This window comes from Sciurus carolinensis, chromosome 5 (genome assembly GCF_902686445.1).
Source record: "Sciurus carolinensis chromosome 5, mSciCar1.2, whole genome shotgun sequence".
Classification (NCBI taxonomy): Eukaryota; Metazoa; Chordata; class Mammalia; order Rodentia; family Sciuridae; genus Sciurus; species Sciurus carolinensis.
This window is the reverse complement of record NC_062217.1, coordinates 143,335,635-143,357,037: the sequence shown is the minus strand read 5'-3', so window position 1 is coordinate 143,357,037 and position 21,403 is coordinate 143,335,635. Positions and strand designations below refer to the sequence as shown.

Genomic DNA, 21,403 nt, shown 5'->3' with positions numbered 1-21,403 from the left:
TCTGAAGTATGATTGGCAAAGAAATAGAGCAAGCAATTATGAAATTCATCTGGAAGAATAAAAAACCCAGAATAGCTAAAGCAATCCTTGGCAGAAAGAGTGAAGCAGGGGGTATCCCAATACCAGATCTTCAACTCTACTACAAAGCAATAGTAACAAAAACGGCATGGTATTGGTACCACAACAGACAGATAGACCAATGGTACAGAATAGAGGACACGGACACAAACCCAAATAAATACAATTTTCTCATACTAGACAAAGGGGCCAAAATATGCAATGGAGAAAAGATAGCCTCTTCAACAAATGGTGCTGGGAGAATTGGAAATCCATATGCAACAGAATGAAACTAAACCCATATCTCTCACCATGCACGAAACTAAACTCAAAATGGATTAAGGACCTGAGTAAGTTTTACCTCTGTACTGATGGGTGGTGGGAGCCCTTCTGTGCCTTTTTCTTTTGAAGAATCTATGACCCAGTTATACGGGGATTGAAATAATGGGTAGTGACTTGAGGGGAAGCTTGTTGGTCTATGAACAGAGCCAGTGTGGTGTTTGCTTTACTTTTCTAATGTGGCTTTGGAGGCAGCTCTGATGTAAGCCACAGCACACCATTATGGACATTAGATCTTCAAACTCCAGTTCTGACCCTTGTGAACTGTGTGAGTGAAGGTCTTCCAAGCACACAGAATCTGAGTTTCTCCTTTTGTCAAATTAAAAATAGTATAAATCTCTACCCTCTGTTCTCCAGGATTTGGGGTTTTGGGGTGCTAAATAGCAAATGCTATGTACATTTACTTAGTTACATGATGATGTGTGTTTGGTATTTCAAAATATTTAACTTTTTCTATGTAGTTTATACTTAGGCATTTGGGATGTAAGTTCAGCATTTTAAAAATTTTAAAAGATTTGATTTTCAAAGATAAATGATCTTATTGTTTGATGAAATATTAGAAGTTCAATATTTTGTATAAAAATCAGAGGTACACTTATTTCTTCCAAGTCCTGAATTTCCAACCAGTCATCAGTGTGAGAATCTAGCATGTTGAGCAATGTTTTGTTATCAAATGCCTCATTTTTTCTTAATCCTATGTGCACACTGGTACCACCAGACGTTGGTTGCTTCTGTGTTTTGTTGCTTGTTTGTTTTAAAATACCTATTCCTGGGATCTATCCCAGAGTCCTGAACTAGATTTTTAAGGATAGAGTTTCAGGAAGGAGAGCAAGAATAAACAAGTTTGTTTTTATTCTTATCAGGTGACCAATACATACTCAGAAGGGGTCAGAACTTATCTAGCAGATTGGCTCAGCACTTTATGTCAATAGCACACATTCTGATTAACAGAGCACTATAAAGGTTTACACGGGTTGCAAGCTCACAGTTGTCTCAGGAAAAGGAGAAGGCTTCAATGGATCCAGTTGTAGTCCTGGTGATCAGTCTCTCCTGTCTGCTTCTCCTCTCACTATGGAGATAGAGATTTGGGAGAGGGAAACTCCCACCAGGACCCATGCCTCTGCCAATTATTGGGAACATCCTGCAGATAGATACTAAAAACATCAGCAAATCCTTAACTAATGTAAGTATGTTGATGCTCAGTGGCTTGTAAAGGGCAAATAAATTAATCCTTCATTTTAAATTCAATATATGCACAAGGAAATTTATTAAAAGAGATTGCTGCACAGCAAATAATCTTTGGATTTTGATGTTTCCATTTCTTTTTATAGTTTTCCATTGATAGAGGTAGTGTAATGAAACAATAATCTGAGTCAAAAGAAGCATTTAAGTTTCATATTTTGACAGCAATATGAAAATGTCAAAATCCGGAGTACACTTGTCCTTCATTGTTTCATGATCATTTGCTGTGATTTTCTATTTTCTGCACAATCTAATCTTTTGTGATGCTCTGCATGAATATTTATTTGATTCAGTGTGTCTTCCATTTCCTGAAGTTCTGATTAGTTTCTTTTAAACATCTCTTTTTTTTTTATTGAAATCATCTTTCAACCCCTGACTTTTCTCTCTTAATTCATTACTTAGGGCTTCATTTAGGTTTTGAACATTTTAATAATCAGTTTTTAATCATCTTTCTAAGGAAATTTAAAATATTTTCCTGTCCTTGGGATTTCTTCTTATTAAGGATTGTGAATTTGGGGAGATTTGTTTGCTGGATTCCTCAAGTTTTCACAGATCTTGAACTTGCACTTCGATTGAGATGGATTCCCCTTTCTCTTTTATATCTGTGTCTTTTTCTGTGTAATTATCTCCTTTGTTTTGAAATTTCTTTCTGTTTTTGATATATGAGTAGGTTCAGGAGTGTGACCTGAAGTCTTCCTCTGCTGGATCCTCCTTCGGGCCTGGTTGTTGGTTTCAGGTTTCTATCTCCTCAAGTCTTTGCGTTCAAGTAATTGTGAGGTGGAGCTAGACCATGTGTGGGGTGAGATTCCTTGTTATTTGGCACAGTTGGGAGTATTGCTTGGAAGCAGGATGTGTATTTTGTGAACCTGAAGTGACCCATTCACTTTCCAACCCCACTGAGAGGAAGTGGTGGGCCAGGAGCAGCACTATTGTTATCCACAGATTTCAGCCTTAAGACAAGGTCCAGTATCTATTTTGACATCTGGAACACCATTGCCACCTATAGAAGAAGGGTGGATTCAGCAATGAAAAAAATTGTGTCTACATGGTGTGAAACCAGAGAAACAAAAAGTTGTACCCCATTTGTGTACAGTGACTCAAAATGCAGTCTGTAAAATTAAAATAAAATAAAAAGTAAAAAAAAAAAAAACTGTGAACAAGCTCAGTCATTAGACAGCAGTGGTCTATTACATTGCCAGCTGTGCTAATAATCATAATAATATGAATGAGTTAGGAATAGCATAGATTGTATAATTCTACATTTAGTGAAATTATAGTTTTTTGTGTGGAGAGAAAATAGAGTAAAAATGCAAGGGAATGTTTGAAATGTTGTAAAAAGTGAAGAGAGGAGAGACAGGAGATAGATCACAAGTAATTTAAGATAAAAACAATTCAAACCATGTGTGGATACACCCCTCCTATGCTAAATCAAGGCTAAATAACGACAGGCACAGAAGAAAGCAGTAGAGATGAAAACAAAATTATACAAATATATATATATATATATATATATATATATATATATAAAACCTATTCATGCAGTGTGAACACACACACATACACACAAATCTTGCATAATGGAATGAATGAAATACAATAAAATACAATGAAATGATATTTGAAAGTAAATTAGGTGTACATGACAGCAGAATGCATTTTGACACATCCCCCTTAAATGGGGTATAACTTCTCATTCTTCTGGTTGTACATAATGTAAGATCACAGGGGTTGTAGTCATATATGCACAGAGGATATTAATGTGCAATTCATCTACTATCCTTACTCTCCTCACACTCTGTACCTTCCCTTCACTCCCCTCTACCTAATCCTATTCTTTCCTAACCAACCCACTCCCCTATTGTGAATTACCTCCTGTGTATCAGATAAAATTTTCCACCTTTGTTTTTTGGGGATTGGCTTTTTTCCCTTAGCATGATATTCTCCAGCTCCATCCATTTACAAGCAAATGCCACAATTTCATTATTCTTTAAGACTGAGCAATATTCCATTGTGTATATACACCACATTTGTTTTTACCAATTCATCTGTTGAAGGGCACACACACAAACCTTGTACAAAGGCAAGAAGTAAAAAAATAATAAAATGCAATGAAATATATTTGAAAAAAATTTTTAAAAATCTTTATTTGTTGTTTTTAAATATACATGACAGTAGAGTGTTATTTGACTCATTATACATACATGGAGTGCATTCAATTCCAATTAGGATTCCATTCTTGTGGTTGTACTTTAATGTGGAGTTACCCTGGTTGTGTATTCATTTATGAGCAAAGGAAAGTTATTTCTGATTCTTTGAATTGTCTTTTGTATTCCCATCTCCCCTCCTTTCCCTTCATTCTCCTTTATCTAATCCAACGAACTTCTATTCTCCTCTCACTACTACTATTCTTTGTTATGGGTTAGCATCCATATATCAGAAAGAACATTTGACCATTGGTTTTTTGCTACTGCCTTATTTCACTTAGCATGATGCTTTCCAGTTAAATCCATTTACTGGCAAGTAAAATAAATTCATTCTTCTCTATGGTTGAGTAACATTCAAATCATTGTGTATATACCACATATTCTTTATTCAGTCACCTATTGAAGGGCACCTAGGTTGGTTCCATAGCTTGAATCTTGTGAATTGAGCTACTATAAACATTAATTTGCCTGAGTCACTGGGGTATGCTGATTTTTAAGTGCTTTGGGTATAAAGAGAGGAGTGTAATATTTTGGTAAGTGGTGGTTCTTTTCCATGCTTTGTAAGGGGAACTGCTTTGCAGAGTTGTTGCACCAATTTGCAGTATCACCAACAATGTGTAAGTCAAACTTTTTCCCCACATCCTTGCCAATTGTTATTGTTACTTGTATTGTTGCTAATTGCCATTCTGACTTGAGTGAGGCGAAATATCAGTGTAGTTTTCTCTAACTGGTAGAGAGGTAGAACATTTCTTCATATATTTGTTGACCATTCTTATTTCTTCTGTGAAGTATGCATTCAGTTCTTTTGCTCATTTACTGATTGGGTTATTTGTGTTTTCTTTTTTTTAGTTAAGTTTGTGAGTCCTTTAATTTTTAAAAATAATGGAAAGAATATATAAAAATTGGGTGAGCATGAGGGTGAAAAAAAAGAAAAATATTAAATGAAAATAAAAGGCTTTTTTCCACCAAGGTGGTCTGAATTGTTGACAGGGATGGGTTTTCATTCTTCATATTTGTTTGTCTTTTTTTTTTTGTGAACCTAGAGTTGAAGTTTGGTCTTCGTTAAGCCAAGTATTTTTGCATTCATAACTTAGTCAGCAGTCAGACACTGTGGCTAGGAGCCCCATTATTGTAGTAGTCCTCATTTTCCATTATTCCAATGTAGGTGGCATTCACTGAGGAGTGATGACAAATTCAAAATTCCTGTAACCAGAATGGTGCAGAGTTCTAAATGGGATGTTAGTAGTTGGGGTTTAGTTTTGGTCATTTGCTGTTACTTTCTGCCTAAAGATTAATTATACTTACAGTGTAATTAGTTCATTAACAAAGTGATCTGCTGCGTGACTTGTAGGTATTTTTATAGCCATCAAAATTAAATTTCTCTGAAGAAGAGAACTATCTTCAGGTTAAGAAATACCTATGAGATAGACTGTGGTAAGATGGTGGAGTACGATATTCCAGTCTTCATCTCCTCTTTCACAAGAACAACAAAAGGAGAAACATCTACAAATGAAAAAAGTTCCAGTAGACTCAGCAGTCCATCCCAGCAACACCATGATGTGAAAGACTTAAAATAACTTCTCAAGGCTAGGAAGAATACTTCTATTTTACCTACATCTTTCTGTTCTCCGCACATTATAGCGATCATCCACCATGAACAGGCAGGGTTCATCGCAGATATCCAAGGGTGATTCACATGCGTAAATCAATATATGTGACACATCATGTTAATGAAATGAAGGACAAGAACCACAGGAGCATTTTGATAGATGCAGGGAAAGCATTTGACATATTTCAAAGTCTTTCATGATGAAATTTTCAAAAACACATGACACAGAAGGAATTTTTCACAGAACACTAATTGCTATGGGTGACTACCCAATATTTAACATCATCTTCCATGGTGAAAGTTGAAATTTTTTCTCAAAAATTAGGGAAAAGTCAGAAATGCCCACTCTGCCACCCTTACTCAGCAAAGAACTCATCTTGCCAGAACAATTAAGCAAGAAAAAAAAAAAAAGTAAAAGACATACAAACCAAAAAGAAAGAAGCAAAATACTGTCTGTTTTGGAAAACTCTCAACTTCAACTGAAAACAACTAGAACTAATAAATGAATTCTAAATAAACAGGATACACAAATAAAATACAAAATTCAGCAGCATTTTAAATAACAAATAGATAATCAAGACAGTATATCTTTTACAACAGCGTGAGAAAGAATAAAATATTTAGAAATAAATTTAAACAAGGAGGTGAAAAATTTGCATGCTGAAATATAAAAAACATCAATGAAAGAATTTGTAGCAGACAGAAATACATGGAAAAATAATTCATGTTCACAGATTGGAAGAATTATTTTTGTCACTACTTAATGTGATATACAGATTCAATGCAAAATCCCTATGAAAAATACAATGGTACCTTTCAAAGAAATTTTCCAAGTCTTAAAATTTGCATAGAACCTCAAAATATTTTGAATAATGAACAGTACCTTATACAAGAAATCTGAGGCTTCAAACACTGTAAAAAACTATAGTAAATGAAACATGGCCATGCAGGCATAAAGCAGACACATACACTCATGGATCCCATGGAGAGTCCAGGGAATATACCTACCCACATACATTGATTATTTATTCACCAAAGGACCAGAAATACACAGTGGGTGAGTGAATGTCTCTTCACTGAATAGCATTTGGGAAACTGTACATCCACATGGAAAAACCAAATGAAATTAGACTCATTTGTAACACTACACACAAAAATAAATTCCAAATAGATTCAAGACAAATGGAAGCCCTGAAACCATAAATGTACTGGAGGAAAATGCAGGGAAGATGTTCTCTAACCTTGATCTAGAAATGTTTTGTGTACATTTCCTTTTTAATTGATCCTCAAGAGTCATACATATTTACATGGCACCATTTTATGTTTTGATACCTGTGTATTTTGTGTAATGCTCAAATCAAGGTAAAAATAACTTTCTCTTCAAACAATTATCATTTATTAGTGATGAAAATATTCCAAATCCTTTCTTCTAGCTGTTTAAATAAGCAGTTCATTATCTGTCATCGTCCTACTGCACAACATAATGCTAGGACTTATGTTTCCAATCTATATCTTAGTGACAATAAATCAAATTTGCCCCATCCATCCCTCTTGGGGCTTCAGTCCACAGTCTCTGATATGCTTCTTTTTCTTTTTTTAAAGTGTTATTTTAACATGTTTTTATTTTATTTTTTCATTTTACGCCAAAACCACATATAAAAAATATACAAAAATGTGACTAAATCATGCTATAAATATTTCTGCACACCAAAGAAAAGAATGTACAAAAAGGAAACCCTATAGAAAGGAAGAAAATATTATCCAAAAATGTATAAAAAACTAAAAAAATCAAAATCAAAACAAAATTAAACTGAAAAAACATGATAAATAACCTTATTAAAAATAGTCAAGTGGACCAAGGTTGGATGACATTGCTGAGCCTGCCTGACCCCCACACCAAAGTCAGACACCATCACTGAGCGCAACCCCCCCACACAGAGGTCAGACCCGTTGCTGAGCCCGCGCCCCCACGCTGAGGTCAGAGGCCAGTAACTGAGCCTCTCAGCTCACCTGCCCCCATGCCCACTGCTGAGGGACACTCGCCTGCCTCTGTGTTGACTTAGTGCACCTTTGCTGGGGCTCCCCAGCTACTTTAGAAGTTGGTGCAGGCATTTTGAATTATTCCTGAGGGTGTGGTCATCATCATTGGAAGGGCAGCTCCCTTCCTGAGACACCTACAGGAGACTGGAGGCCCTTTGACAGGTACCTTTATTTACTCACTTGTATCCTACACCCTTTCCCCATTCTCTTGTTCACAACTAGAAATAGTGTAAATAGTAATTGAACTGATCCTGTTTATTTTAAAAATGTTAAAGTCTTTATAGGGGCTATCTGGTTCAGTGCTACATATTCTTTGTATTGGGTGCTATTGGTATTCCTTCAAAGGAGAGGTAGAGGAAAACTGCAGGGTCATAATAAGCCTACAGGGGGCAAACTTGAGTATCACTGATCTTCACTGCTAGAGGGGAATATAGAGAAAGAATATGAAAAAACAGGGGAGGAAGGTGCCCCTAACAAACCAAGATGCTATTGAGATAGAATCCAATGACAACATGGCAGTAGAAATGACAGAAAAAGAGTTTAGAATCTGCATAATTAAAATGATCTATGAAGCAAAAGATGAGATAAGAGAGCAAATGCAGGCAATGCAGGATCATTCCAATAAACAGTTAAAAGATCAAATGTAAGAAGGAAAAGAACACTTCAATAAAGAGAAAGAGATTCTGAAAAAAACAAAGAAACACAAATACTTGAGATGAAAGAAATGATAAACCAAATTAATAACTCAATAGAAAGCATCACTAACAGAATAGACCTCATGGAAGACAGAATCTCAGATAATAAAGACAAAATATTCAATCTTAAAAATAAAGTTGAACAAACTGGGATATCCAAGATGGCGAACTAGAGGGAGGCAGCGTTCCTTGTCACTCCGTAACTCTGGTTTCAAGCAGAGGATATCTGTTTCTCAGTGAGACAGTTTTTGCTGCTTTTCGATCCCCTACTATTTACCCCATTTGTCTGCTGTGATCACCTGCAGTCTGCCAGCACATTGATGCCTTTTTTGAGTGCAGATTGCTCACTGTCAGGTGCCTATCATCCTCCATTTGCCTGCCTCTTGCCTGTCCATCGCCTGCCTTACACCTATCCATCACCCACTGCCCGAGGTTCACCTTCCGATCGTCTGACAACATTCAGGAAACTGATTGCCGACAGCCAGAGGAGCACCAGCTGCCTGCTGTTGCCTGGAAGTTCACTGTGACAGCACCTACAGGTTTGATTACATGTGGCTGCCGCCATTTTCAGACAACAACCAAGCCCCGGAGGACCCCTGACCAGGATCCCTCAGCCCAACTGATCACTCCCTGCCTCTGGGGCCCTCACATTGACTGCTCCCTGCCACCAGGACCCCCAGACCAACTGACTGCACTCTAGCACTGGGACCACAGACCGACTGATTGCACCTGGTCTCCAGGATCCCGCAACCACACCAAACACACCCGACTCCAGGACTCCTGCCTGACCAACTGCACCCCGCCTCCAGGACCTCCAGCTGACCACATCCACACCCTGAGCTGCAGCTCCCCATTTGCCAACACATTTGGAAACCAGAGTGGCCATCTTGGATAATCCTAGAAGCCTTGGCTCCAATCTTTAGATGGGGCAAATCCCATACTGAGACACCTGCTGGAGACTTGAAGCTCATTATCAGGGGCTATTTGGTCTAGGATTACATAGTGTCTGAATTGGGCACTGCTAATATTGATCTCCCCTTAAAGAAAAGGTTTTAGAAACCTATAGGGCCACTATAAGCCTATAGGGGAAATCTGCAATACCCCAGATCTGCACTGCTAGAGGGGAACATACATGAACAACATGAAAAAACAAGGGAAGAAAATGATCCAAACAAATCTAGATTATATATCAATAGAATCCAATGACAGTATGTTAGAAGAAATGTCAGAAAAGGACTTCAGATTATATATGATTAAGATGATTCGTGAAGCAAAGGATGAGATAAGAGAGCAAATGCAGGCAATGAATGATAATACCAATAAGCAGTTGAAAGAGCAACTGCAGGAAACAAAAGATCATTTCAACAAAGAAACAGAGATTCTAAAAAAAAAAATAAAAAATAAATAAAAAAAACAGAAAACCTTGAAATGAAGGAAACAATAAACCAAATAAAAAACTCAATGGAAAGCATTGAAGAATGAAATGGAAAAGGCTTACAGAACTCCAAATGCACAAAATCACAACAGATCCACACCAAGGTATATAATAATGAAAATGCTAACATTCAAAATAAAAATAGGATTTTGAAGGCCGCAAGAAAAAAGCATCAGATTATATATAGGGGGAAACCAATACAGATAGCAGCAGTCCTCTCAACCCAGACTCTAAAAGCTAGAAGGGCCTGGAACAACATATTTCAAGCTCTGAAAGAACATAGTTGTTGACCAAGAATCCTATACCTAGCAAAACTAAACTTCAGATTTGAAGATGAAATAAAATCTTTCCATGAAAAACAAAAGTTAAAAGAATTTACAAATAGAAAGCGAGCACTACAGAATGTTCTCAACAAAATATTCCATGAGGAGGAAATGAAAAACAACAAAGGAGGTCAGCAAAGGGAGGAACTACCTTAGAGAAAAACCACTCAAAGGAGAAACCAAGCCAAGTTAAAAACCAAAAATAAGCAAAATGACTGGGAATACAAATCAGATCTCAATAATAACCTTGAATGTCAATGACCAAAATTCAATAATCAAAAGACATAGACTAGCAGATTGGATTAAAAGAAAGACCCAACAATATGCTGCCGGCAAGAGACTCATCTCATAGAAAAAGACATCCACAGGCTAATGGTAAAAGGATGGGAAAAAACCTACCATTCAAATGGACTCAGTAAAAAAGCGGGGATTTCCATCCTCATATCAAATTAAGTGGACTTCAAGCCAAAGTTATTCAGAAGGGATGAAGAAGGACATTTCATACTGCTTAAGGGAACCATAAATCAGGAAGACATAACGATAGTAAATATTTATGCCCCAAACCATGGTGCATCCCTGTACATCAAACAAATCCTTCTCAATCTCAGGAATCAAATAGACCACAACACAATAATTCTGTGTGACTTTAATGCACCACTATCACCACTAGATAGATCTTCCAAACAAAAAACCAAAAAAAAAAAAAAAAAGTAGAACTCAATAACAAAATCAATAACCTAGACTTAATAGACATATATAGAATATTCCATCCATCAACAAGCGAACTCACTTTCTTCCCTTCTCAGCAGCACATGGAACCTTCTCGAAAATAGACCATATGTTAAGCCACAAAGCAGCCCTCAGGAAATACAAAAAAATAGAGATATTGCCTTGTGTTCTATCAGATCATAATGGACAGAGTAGAAATGAATGACAAAAAAAAAAAAAAAAAACAGAAATTACTCCAACACCTGGAGACTAAATAATATGCTATTGAATGAAACACGGATAACAAAAAACATCAGGGAGGAGATAAAAAAAATTCTTAGAGGTCAATGAGAATGACGATACAACATCAAATTCTCTGGGACACTATGAATGCAGTACTAAGAGGAAATTTCATTGCATGGAACACATTTCAGAAAAGAAGGAAAAGTCAACAACTAAATGACCTAACATTACAGCTCAAAGGCCTAGAAAAAGAAGAACAGAAAAACAGCAAAAGTAGTAGAAGATAGGAAATAATTAAAATCAGAGCAGAAATCAATGAAATTGAAACAAAAGAAACAATTCAAAAAATAGACAAAACTAAAAGTTGGTTCTTTGAAAAAGTAAACAAAATACACAAACCCTTAGCCACACTGACAAAGAGAAGGAAAGAGAAAATTCAAATTACTAAACTTCATGATGAAAAGGGAAATATCACAACAGACACCACTGAGATACATCACACAATGAGAGGCTACTTGGAAAATATGTATTACAAAAAAATATAAACTACCGAAGACACTGACAAATTTCTAGAGACATATGCTCCTCCCAAACTGAACCAGGAGGACATACACAATTTAAACAGATCAATAACATGCAGTGAAATAGAAGAAGTCATTAAAAACCTACCTTCCAAGAAAAGCACAGGACCAGATGGAATCTCAACCGAGTTCTACAAGACCTTCAAAGAAGAACACATTCCAATACTTCTCAAAGTATTCCAGGAAATAGAAAAGGAGGGCCCCTACCAAACGCATTCTATGAAGCTTATATCACCCTCATACCCAAACCAAACAAAGACACATCAAGGAAAGAAAATTTTAGACCAATATCCTTGAAGAATATACATGCAAAGATCCTTAACAAAATATCAGCAAACCATATCCAAAAACATATTGAGAAAATCGGGCACCACAATCAAGTGGGGTTCATCCCTGGAATGCAAGGATGGTTCAACATTCATAATTCAACAAACGTAATCCATCATGTCAATAGACTTAAGGATAAGAATCATATGGTTATTTCAATTGACGCAGAAAAAGCGTTTCACAAAAGACAACACCCCTTCATGCTCAAAACACTAGGAAAAATAGGGATAGTAGGAACATACCTGAACATTGTAAAGGCTATTTATGCTAAGCCCATGGCCAACATCATTCTTAATGGAGAAAAACTGAAGCCATTCCCTTTAAAAACGGGAACAAGACAGGGATGTCCTCTTACACCACATCTATTCAACATTGTCCTTGAAACTCTAGCCAGAGCAATTAGACAATCTAAAGAAATTAAAGGGATTCGAATACGAAAAGAGGAACTTAAGCTGTCACTATTTGCGGATGACATGATTCTATATTTAGAGGATCCAAAAACCTCCTCCAGAAAACTTCTAGACCTCATCAATGAATTCAGCAAAATAGCAGGCTATAAAATCAACACGCATAAATCTAAAGCATTTTTATACAAAGTGTTGAAACATCTGAAAGGGAAATGAGGAAAACAATTCTATTGGCAACAGCCTCAATAAAAATAAAATACTTGGGAATTAATCTAACCAAAGAGGTAAAAGATCTATCTGTACAATGAAAACTACAAAACACTGAAGAAAGAAATTGAGGAAGACCTTAGAAGATGGAAAGATCTCCCATGTTCTTGGATAGGCAGAATTAATATTGTCAAAATGGCCATACTACCAAAAGTGCTACACAGATTCAATGTAATTCCAATTAAAATCCCAATGATGTACCTTAAAGAAATAGAGCAAGCAGTCATGAAATTCATCTGGAAGAATAAGAAACCCAGAATAAGATAAAGCAATCCTTAGCAGGAAGAATGAAACAGGGGGTATCGCAATACCAGGAGTTCAACTATGCTACAAAGTAATAGTAACAAAAACGGCATGTATTGGGTCCAAAATAGACAGGTAGATCAATGGTACAGAATAGAGGACATGGACACAAACCCAAATAAATACAATTTTCTCATACTAGACAAAGGTGTCAAAAATATGCAATTGAGAAAAGATAGCCTCTTCAACAAATGGTGCTGGGAAAACTGGAAATCCATATGCAACAGAATGAAACTAAATCCCTATCTTTCTCCCTGCACAAAAACCAACTCAAAATGGAAGAAGGACCTCGGAACCAGACTAGAGACCCATCATCTTATAGAAGAAAATGTAGGTCCAAATCTTCACCTTGTCGGCTTAGGATCAGAGTTCCTCAACAGGCCTCCCATAGCACAAGAAAGAAAAGCAAGAATCAATAACTGGGATAGATTCAAACTAAAAAGCTTTCTCTCAGCAAAGGAAACTATCAGCAATGTGAGGAGAGAGCCTACAGAGTGGGAGAAAATCTTTGCCACTCATACTTCAGGTAAAACACTAATTTCCAGAATATACAAAGACCTCAAAAAAACTCTACACCAAGAATACAAATAGCCCAAACAACAAATGAGCTAAGGAAATGAGCAGACACTTCACAGAAGAAGATGTACAGGCAATCAACAATATATGGAAAAATGTTCAACATCTCTAGTAATAAGAGAAATGCAAATCAAAACTACCCTAAGATTCCATCTCACTCCAGTTAGAATGGTGATTATAAAGAATATAAGGAACAATAGGTATTGGTGAGGATGTGGGGATATAGGTATACTAATACATTGCTGTCGGGTTGCAAATTAGTGCAGCCACTCTGGAAAGCAGTATGGAGATTCCTCGGGAAGCTTGAAATGGAACCACCATTTGAGCCAGCTATCCTACTCCTTGGCTATACCCAAAGGACTTAAAATCAGCATACTACAGATATACAGCCACATCAATGTTCATAACTGCTCAAGTCACAATATCCAGATTTTGGAACCAACCTAGATGTCCTTCAACTGATGAATGGATAAAGAAACTCTGGTATATATATACAATGGAATATTACTCAGTTATAAAGAATAGTAAAATTATGGCATCTGCAGGCTAATGGATGAAATTGGAGAATATCAGCTAAGTGAGATAAGCAAAACTCAAAAAAACAAAGGGCAAATGATCTCACTGATAAGCGGATGATGACACATAATGGGGTGTTGGAGGAGGGCAAGAATGGAGGAAGGAGGTACTGTATAGAGGGAAAATAGTGGTGGGAGAGGTGGGGAGGAAGGGAAAAATAAAATGAATCAAACACCATTAACCTATTTAAATGTATGGTTACACAAATGGTATGCCTGTACTTCATATATAAACAGAAACAACATGTATTCCATTTGTTTAGAATAAAAGTAATTTAAAAAAAAATAGATGAACAAACTGAGATTATGTTAAGAAGTCATGAATGGAACCTCTAAGATTTATGGGATATCATGAAAAGACTAAATAAGAATTATTGGGATTGAGGAAGGCACAGAGATACAAACGAAAGGCATGAACGACCTGTTCAATGAAATAATACCAGAAAATTTCCAAAATCTGATAAATGAAATGGAAAATCAAATATGAGAGGCTTACAGAACACCAGGTGCACAAAACTACAACAGATTCAAACCAAGACACATTATAATGAAAATATCTCACATTCAAAATAAAGATAAGATTGTAAAGACTGCTGGAGAAAAGCATCAGATTACATATAAGAGGATACCAATGCGGATATCAGCAGATTTTTCAGCCCAGACTCTAAAAGCAAGAAGGGCCTGGAACAATATATTTCTAGTTCTGAAAGAACACGGATGCCAACCAAGAATACTATACCCAAAAAACTAACCTTCAGATTTGACAATGAAATAAAATCATTCCATGATAAACAAAAGTTAAAAGAATTTATAAACAGAAGGCCTGCCCTATAGAACATTTTTGGCAAAATATTTCATGAGGAGGAAGTAATAAACAATACAAGTCAGCAAAGCAAGGAACTGCCCTAAAGGACAAGCCAATCAAAGGACAAGTAAAAAACCAAAAATAAGCCAAAATGACCAGGTAAACAAATCATATCTCAATAATAACCTTGAATGTCAATGACCAAAATTCAATAATCAAAAGACATAGACTAGCAGATTGGATTAAAAAGAAAGACCCAACAATATGCTGTCTGCAAGAGACTCATCTCATAGAAAAAGACATCCACAGACTAAAAGTGAAAGGATGGGAACAACATACCATGTATATGGACTCAGTAAAGAAGCAGGGGTTTCCATTCTCATATCTGATAGTGTGGACTTTGAACCAAAGTTAGTCAGAAGAGATAAAGAAGGAGATTTCATACTGCTTAAGGGAAGCATAAAACAGCAAGATGTAAAAATTTTAAATATTTATGCCCTAAACAATGGAGTATCTGTGTATATCAAACAAATGCTTCTCAATTTTATGAATCAAATAGTCTAAAACACATTAATTGTGTGGAACTTTAACACACCACTATCACCACTGGATAGATCCTCCAACCAAAAACTGAACAAAGAAACTTTAGAACTAAATAATACAATCAATGATATAGACTTAATGGATATTTAGAGAATATTTCATCCATCATCAAGTGAATATACTTTCTTCTCAGCAGCTCATGGATCCTTCTCCAAAATAGACCATTTACTATGCCACAAAAAAGCCATTAGTAAATACAAAAAAAAAAAAAATAGATTCCCTACCCTGTATCCTATCAGACCATAATGGAATGCAACTAGAAATGAACAATAAAATAACACAAAAACTACTCATATACCTGGAGACTAAATAATATGCTACTGAATGATGCAATGATAACAGAAGACATCAGGGAAGAAATTAAAAAATTCTTAGAAGTAAATGAGAACAATGACACAACATATGAAAATCTCTGGGACACTATCAAAGCAGTACTAAGGGGAAAGTTCATTGCATTGAGCACATACATTAAAAAAATAAAAAGTCAATAACTAAATGACCTAACATTGCACCTGTAAGCCCTAGAAAATGAAGAACAGATCAACACCAAAAATAGAAGACAAGAAATAATTAAAATCAGAGCCAAAATCAATGCAATTGAAGAAGAGAAACAATTCAAAAAAATGACAAAACAAAAAGCTGTTTCTTTGAAAAAGTAAACAAAATTGATAAACCCCTAGCCACACTAATGTAGAGGAGAGAAAACAATCAAATTACTAGAATTCATGATAAAAAAGGAAAGATCATGACAGACACAATTGAAATACATAACATAATTAGAAGCTATTTTGAAAATCTATACTCTAAAACAATAGAAAATATTGAAGACATTGACAAATTTTTACAGACATATGATCCTCCCAAACTGAATCAGGAAGACATACACAATCTAAACAGGTCAATTTCAAGCACCAAAATAGAAGAAACCATCAAAAGTCTACCAACCAAGAAAAGCCCAGGACCAGATGGATTCTCAGCTGAATTCTACAAGACCTTTAAAGAAGTACTGATATCAATACTCTTCAAAGTATCTCAGGAAATAGAAAAGGAGGGAACCCTTCCAAATTCATTCTATGAGGCTAGTATCACTCTAATACCAAACCAGACAAAGAAACATCAAAGAAAGAAAACTTTAGACCAATATCCCTGGTGAACATAGATGCAAAAATCCTTAACAAGATACTGGCAAATCGCATAAAAATATATTAAAAAGATAGTGCACCATGATCAAGTGGGGTTTATCCCGGGGATGCAAGTTTCGTTCAATATCTGGAAATCAATAAATGTAATTCACCACATCAATGGACATAAAGTTAAGAATCACATGATTATTTTAATTGATGCTGAGAAAGCATTTGATAAAATACAGCATCCCTTCATGCTTAAAACACTACAAAAAAATAGGACTAGTAGGAACATACCTCAACATTGTAAGGCTATCTATGCTAAGCCCACAGTCAACATCATTTTTTTTTTTTTATTATTGTATACAAATGGGATACATGTTGTTTCTCTATTGTACATGGAGTCAAGGCATACCATTTGTGTAATCATAAATTTACATAGGGCAATGATGTTTGATTCATTATTTTTTCCCTTCCCCCCCACCCCTCCCACCCCTCTTTTCCCTCTATACAGTCCTTCCTTCCTCCATTCTTACCACCCTCCTTATCCCTAACCCTAAACCTAACTCTAACCCTAACGCTAACCCCTCCCACCACTCATTATATGTCCTCATCCGCTTATCAGCGAGATCATTCGTCCTTTAGTTTTTTGAGATTGGCTTATCTCACTTAGCATGATATTCTCCAATTCCATCCATTTGCCTACAAATGTGATAATTTTATCATTCTTTATGGTGGAGTAATATTCCATTGTATGTATATGCCACAGTTTCTTTATTCATTCATCAACTGAAGGGCTTCTAGGTTGGTTCCACAATCTGGTTATGGTGAATTGAGCAGCAATGAACATTGATGTGGCTGTATCTCTGTGGTATGCTGATTTTAAGTCATTTGGATATAGGCCAAGGAGTGGGATAGCTGGGTCAAATGGTGTTTCCATTCCAAGCTTTCTCAGGAATCTCCACACTGCTTTCCAGAGTGGCTGCACTAATTTGCAACCCCACCAGCAATGTATGAGTGTACCTTTTTCCTCACATCCTTGCCAACAACTATTGTTGCTTGTGTTCTTGATAATTGCCATTCTAATTGGGGTGAGATGAAATCTTAGGGTAGTTTTGATTTGCATTTCTCTTATTACTAAAGATGGTGAACATTTTTTCATATATCTGTTGATTTCTTGTACATCTTCTTCTGTGAAGTGTCTATTCATTTCCTTAGCCCATTTGTTGATTGGATTATTTGTATTCTTGGTGTAGAGTTTTTTGAGTTCTTTATAGATTCTGGAAATTAGTGCCCTATCTGAAGTATGAGTGGCAAAGATATTCTCCCACTCTGTAGGCTCTCTCTTCACATTACTGATAGTTTCCTTTGCTGAGAGAAAGCTTTTTAGTTTGAATCTATCCCAGTTGTTGATTCTTGCTTTTATTTCTTGTGCTATGTGAGTCCCGATAATGAAGTCTGATCCTAAGCCAATAAGTTGAAGATTTGGACCTACTTTTTCTTTTATAAGATGCAGGGTCTCTGGTCTGATTCCAAGGTCCTTGATCCATTTTGAGTTGAGTTTTGTGTAGGGTGAGAGATAAGGGTTTAATTTCATTCTGTTGCATATGGTTTTCCAGTTTTCCCAGCACCATTTGTTGAAGAGGCTATCTTTTCTCCATTGCATATTTTTGGCCCCTTTGTCTAGTATGAGAAAATTGTATTTATTTGGGTTTGTGTCCATGTCCTCTATTCTGTACCATTGATACACCTTTCTATTTTGGTACCAATACATGCCGTTTTTGTTACTATTGCTTTGTAGTAGAGTTGAAGATCTGGTATTGCGATACCCCCTGCTTCACTCTTTCTACTGAGGATTGCTTTAGTTATTCTGGCTTTTTTGTTCTTCCAGATGAATTTCATAATTGCTTGCTCTATTTCTGTAAGGTACATCATTGGAATTTTAATTGGAATTACATTGAATCTGTATAGCACTTTAGGTAGTATGGCCATTTTGACAATATTAATTCTGCCTATCCAAGAACATGGGAGATCTTTCCATCTTCTAAGGTTTTCTTTAATTTCTTTCTTTAGTGTTCTGTAGTTCTCATTGTAGAGGTCTTTCACCTCTTTTGTGAGATTCATTCCCAAGTATTTTATTTTTTTCGATGCTATTGTGAATGGGGTAGTTTTCCTAATTTCTCTTTCTGAAGATTCATCACTTTTGTATAAAAATGCATTGGATTTATGAGCATTGATCTTGTACCCTGCTACTTTACTGAATTCACTTATAAGTTCTAAAAGTTTTCTGGTGGAATTTCCAGGTTCCTCTAAATACATAATCATGTCATCAGCGAACAGGGATAGTTTGAGTTCTTCTTTTCCAATTCGTATCCCTTTAATTTCTTTGGTTTGTCTAATTGCTCTGGCTAGAGTCTCAAGGATGATGTTGAATAGAAGTGGTGAAAGAGGGCATCCCTGTCTTGTTCCAGTTTTTAGGGGGAATGCTTTTAGTTTTTCACCATTTAGAATGATATTGGCCATGGGCTTAGCGTAGATGGCCTTTATAATGTTAAGGAATGTTCCCACTACCCCAATTTTTTCTAGTGTTTTGAGCATGAAGGGATGCTGTATTTTATCAAATGCTTTTTCTGCATCTATTGAAATAATCATGTGATTCTTAACTTTAAGTCTGTTGATATGGTGAATGACATTTATTGATTTCTGGATGTTGAACCAACCTTGCATCCCTGGGATAAAACCCACTTGATCGTGTTGCAGTATCTTTTTAATATATATTTGTATGCAATTTGCTAATATTTTGTTGAGAATTTTTGTGTCGATGTTCATTAAGGATATTGGTCTGAAATTTTCTTTCCTGGATGTGTCTCTGTCTGGTTTAGTTATCAGGGTGATATTGGCTTTATAGAATGAGTTTGGGAGGCTTCCCTCATCTTCTATTTCATGGAATACTTTGAGGAGTATTGGAATGAGCTCTTCTTTAAAGGTTTTGTAGAACTCTGCTGAGAACCCATCTGGTCCCGGACTTTTCTTTGTTGGTAGTCTTTTGATGACCTCTTCTATTTCATTGCTTGAAATTGATTTATTTAAGTTGTTTATGTCCTCCTCCTTCAGTTTAGGTAATTTATATGTCACTAGAAACTTGTTAATCCAACATCATTCTTAATGCAGAAAAACTGAAAGCATTTCTTCTAAAAACTGGAACAATGCAGGGATGCCCTCTTTCACCACTTCTATTCAACATCATCCTTGAAACACTTGCCAGAGAAATTAGACAGACTAAAGAAATTAAAGGAATACAAATAGAAGAACCAAAAAGAAGACTAACAAAAGGAAGAACTGAAGCTGTCACTATTTGCTGATGACATGATCCTATATTTAGAAGATCCAAAAAACCTCCCTAGAAAACTTCTAAACTAATAAATGAATTCAGCAAAGTAGCAGGATATAAAATAAATATGTGTAAATATAATGCATTTCTATTCATAAGTGATGAATCCTCTGAAAGAGAAATTAGGAAAACCACTCCATTCATAGTAGCCTCAAAAAATAAAATAAAATACTTGGGAATTAATCTAACCAAAGAGGTGAAAGACCTCTACAATGAAAATTACAGAACATTAAAGAAAGAAATTGAAGAAAATCTTAGAAGATGGAAAGATCTCCCATGTTCTTGGATAGGCAGAATTAACATTGTCAGATGGCCATTCTACCAAAGGCACTATACAGATTCAATGCAATTCCAATTAAATTCCCAATGACATTCCTTATAGAAATAGAGAAAGGAATCATGAAATTCATCTGGAAGAACAAGAGACCTCGAATAGCCTCAACAATCCTGAATAGAAAAAGTGAAACAGGAGGTATCACAATACCACACATTAAACTATACTACAGAGCAATAGTAACAAAAACAGTATGGTATTGGCACCAAAATAGGCAGATCAATGGTATAGAATAGAAGACACAAAGACCAAACCACATAAATACAGTCACTTCATACTGGACAATGGAGCCAAAAACAGAATAGAGAGCCTGTTCAACAAATGGTGCTGGGAAAACTGGAAATCCATATGTACCAGTATGATACTAAACCCCTATCTCTCACCCTGCACAAAAATCAACTCAAAATGGATCAAGGACCTTAAAATCAGACCAGAGACCCTTCATCTTATAGTAGAAGAAGTAGGTTCAAATCTTCAACATGTTGGCTTAGTATCAGACTTCCTTAACAGGACTCCATAGCACAAAAAATAAAAGCAAGAATCAATAACTGGAATAGATTCAAACTAAATAACTTTCTCTCAGCAAAGAAAACTATCAGCAATGTGAAGAGAGAACCTACAGAGTTGGAGAAAATCCTTTCCACACACACTTCAGATAGAGCACTTATCTCCAAAATTTTTAAAACTTTACACCAAAAATACAAAGAACCCAATAAATAAATGGGCCAAGGAACTGGACAGACACTTTACAGAAGAATACAGACAGGCAATTAATAAATATATGAAAAAGAGTTCAACATCTCTACTAATTAGAGAAATGCAAATTAAAACAACTCTAAGACTTCATCTTACTCCAATTAGAATGGCTATTATCAAGAACACAAACAATAATAGATGTTGGCATGGATGTGGGGGAAAAGGCACACTTTTACATTGCTAGTGGAGTTGCAAATTTGTGCAGCCACTCTGGAAGGAATTATGGAGAATCCTAAGAAAACTTGGAATGGACCCACCTTTTGACCCAGTTATCCCAATCCTCAGTTTATACCCAAAGGACCTAAAATCAGCAAACTACAGTATCACAGCCACATCAATGTTTATAGCAGCTCAGTTCACAATAGCTAGATGGTGGAACCAACCTAGATGCCCTGCAATAGATGAATGGATAAAGAAGCAGTGGTATGTATACACAATGGAATACTATTCAGTCATAAA

At 35.9% G+C, this 21,403-nt stretch overlaps 1 pseudogene; it reads left to right on the top strand.

The window, feature by feature from the left end:
* Window positions 1-1,411: 1,411 nt before the first annotated feature.
* Window positions 1,412-21,403, top strand: part of LOC124984717 (cytochrome P450 2C9-like) — a 62,864-nt pseudogene continuing 42,872 nt past the window's right edge.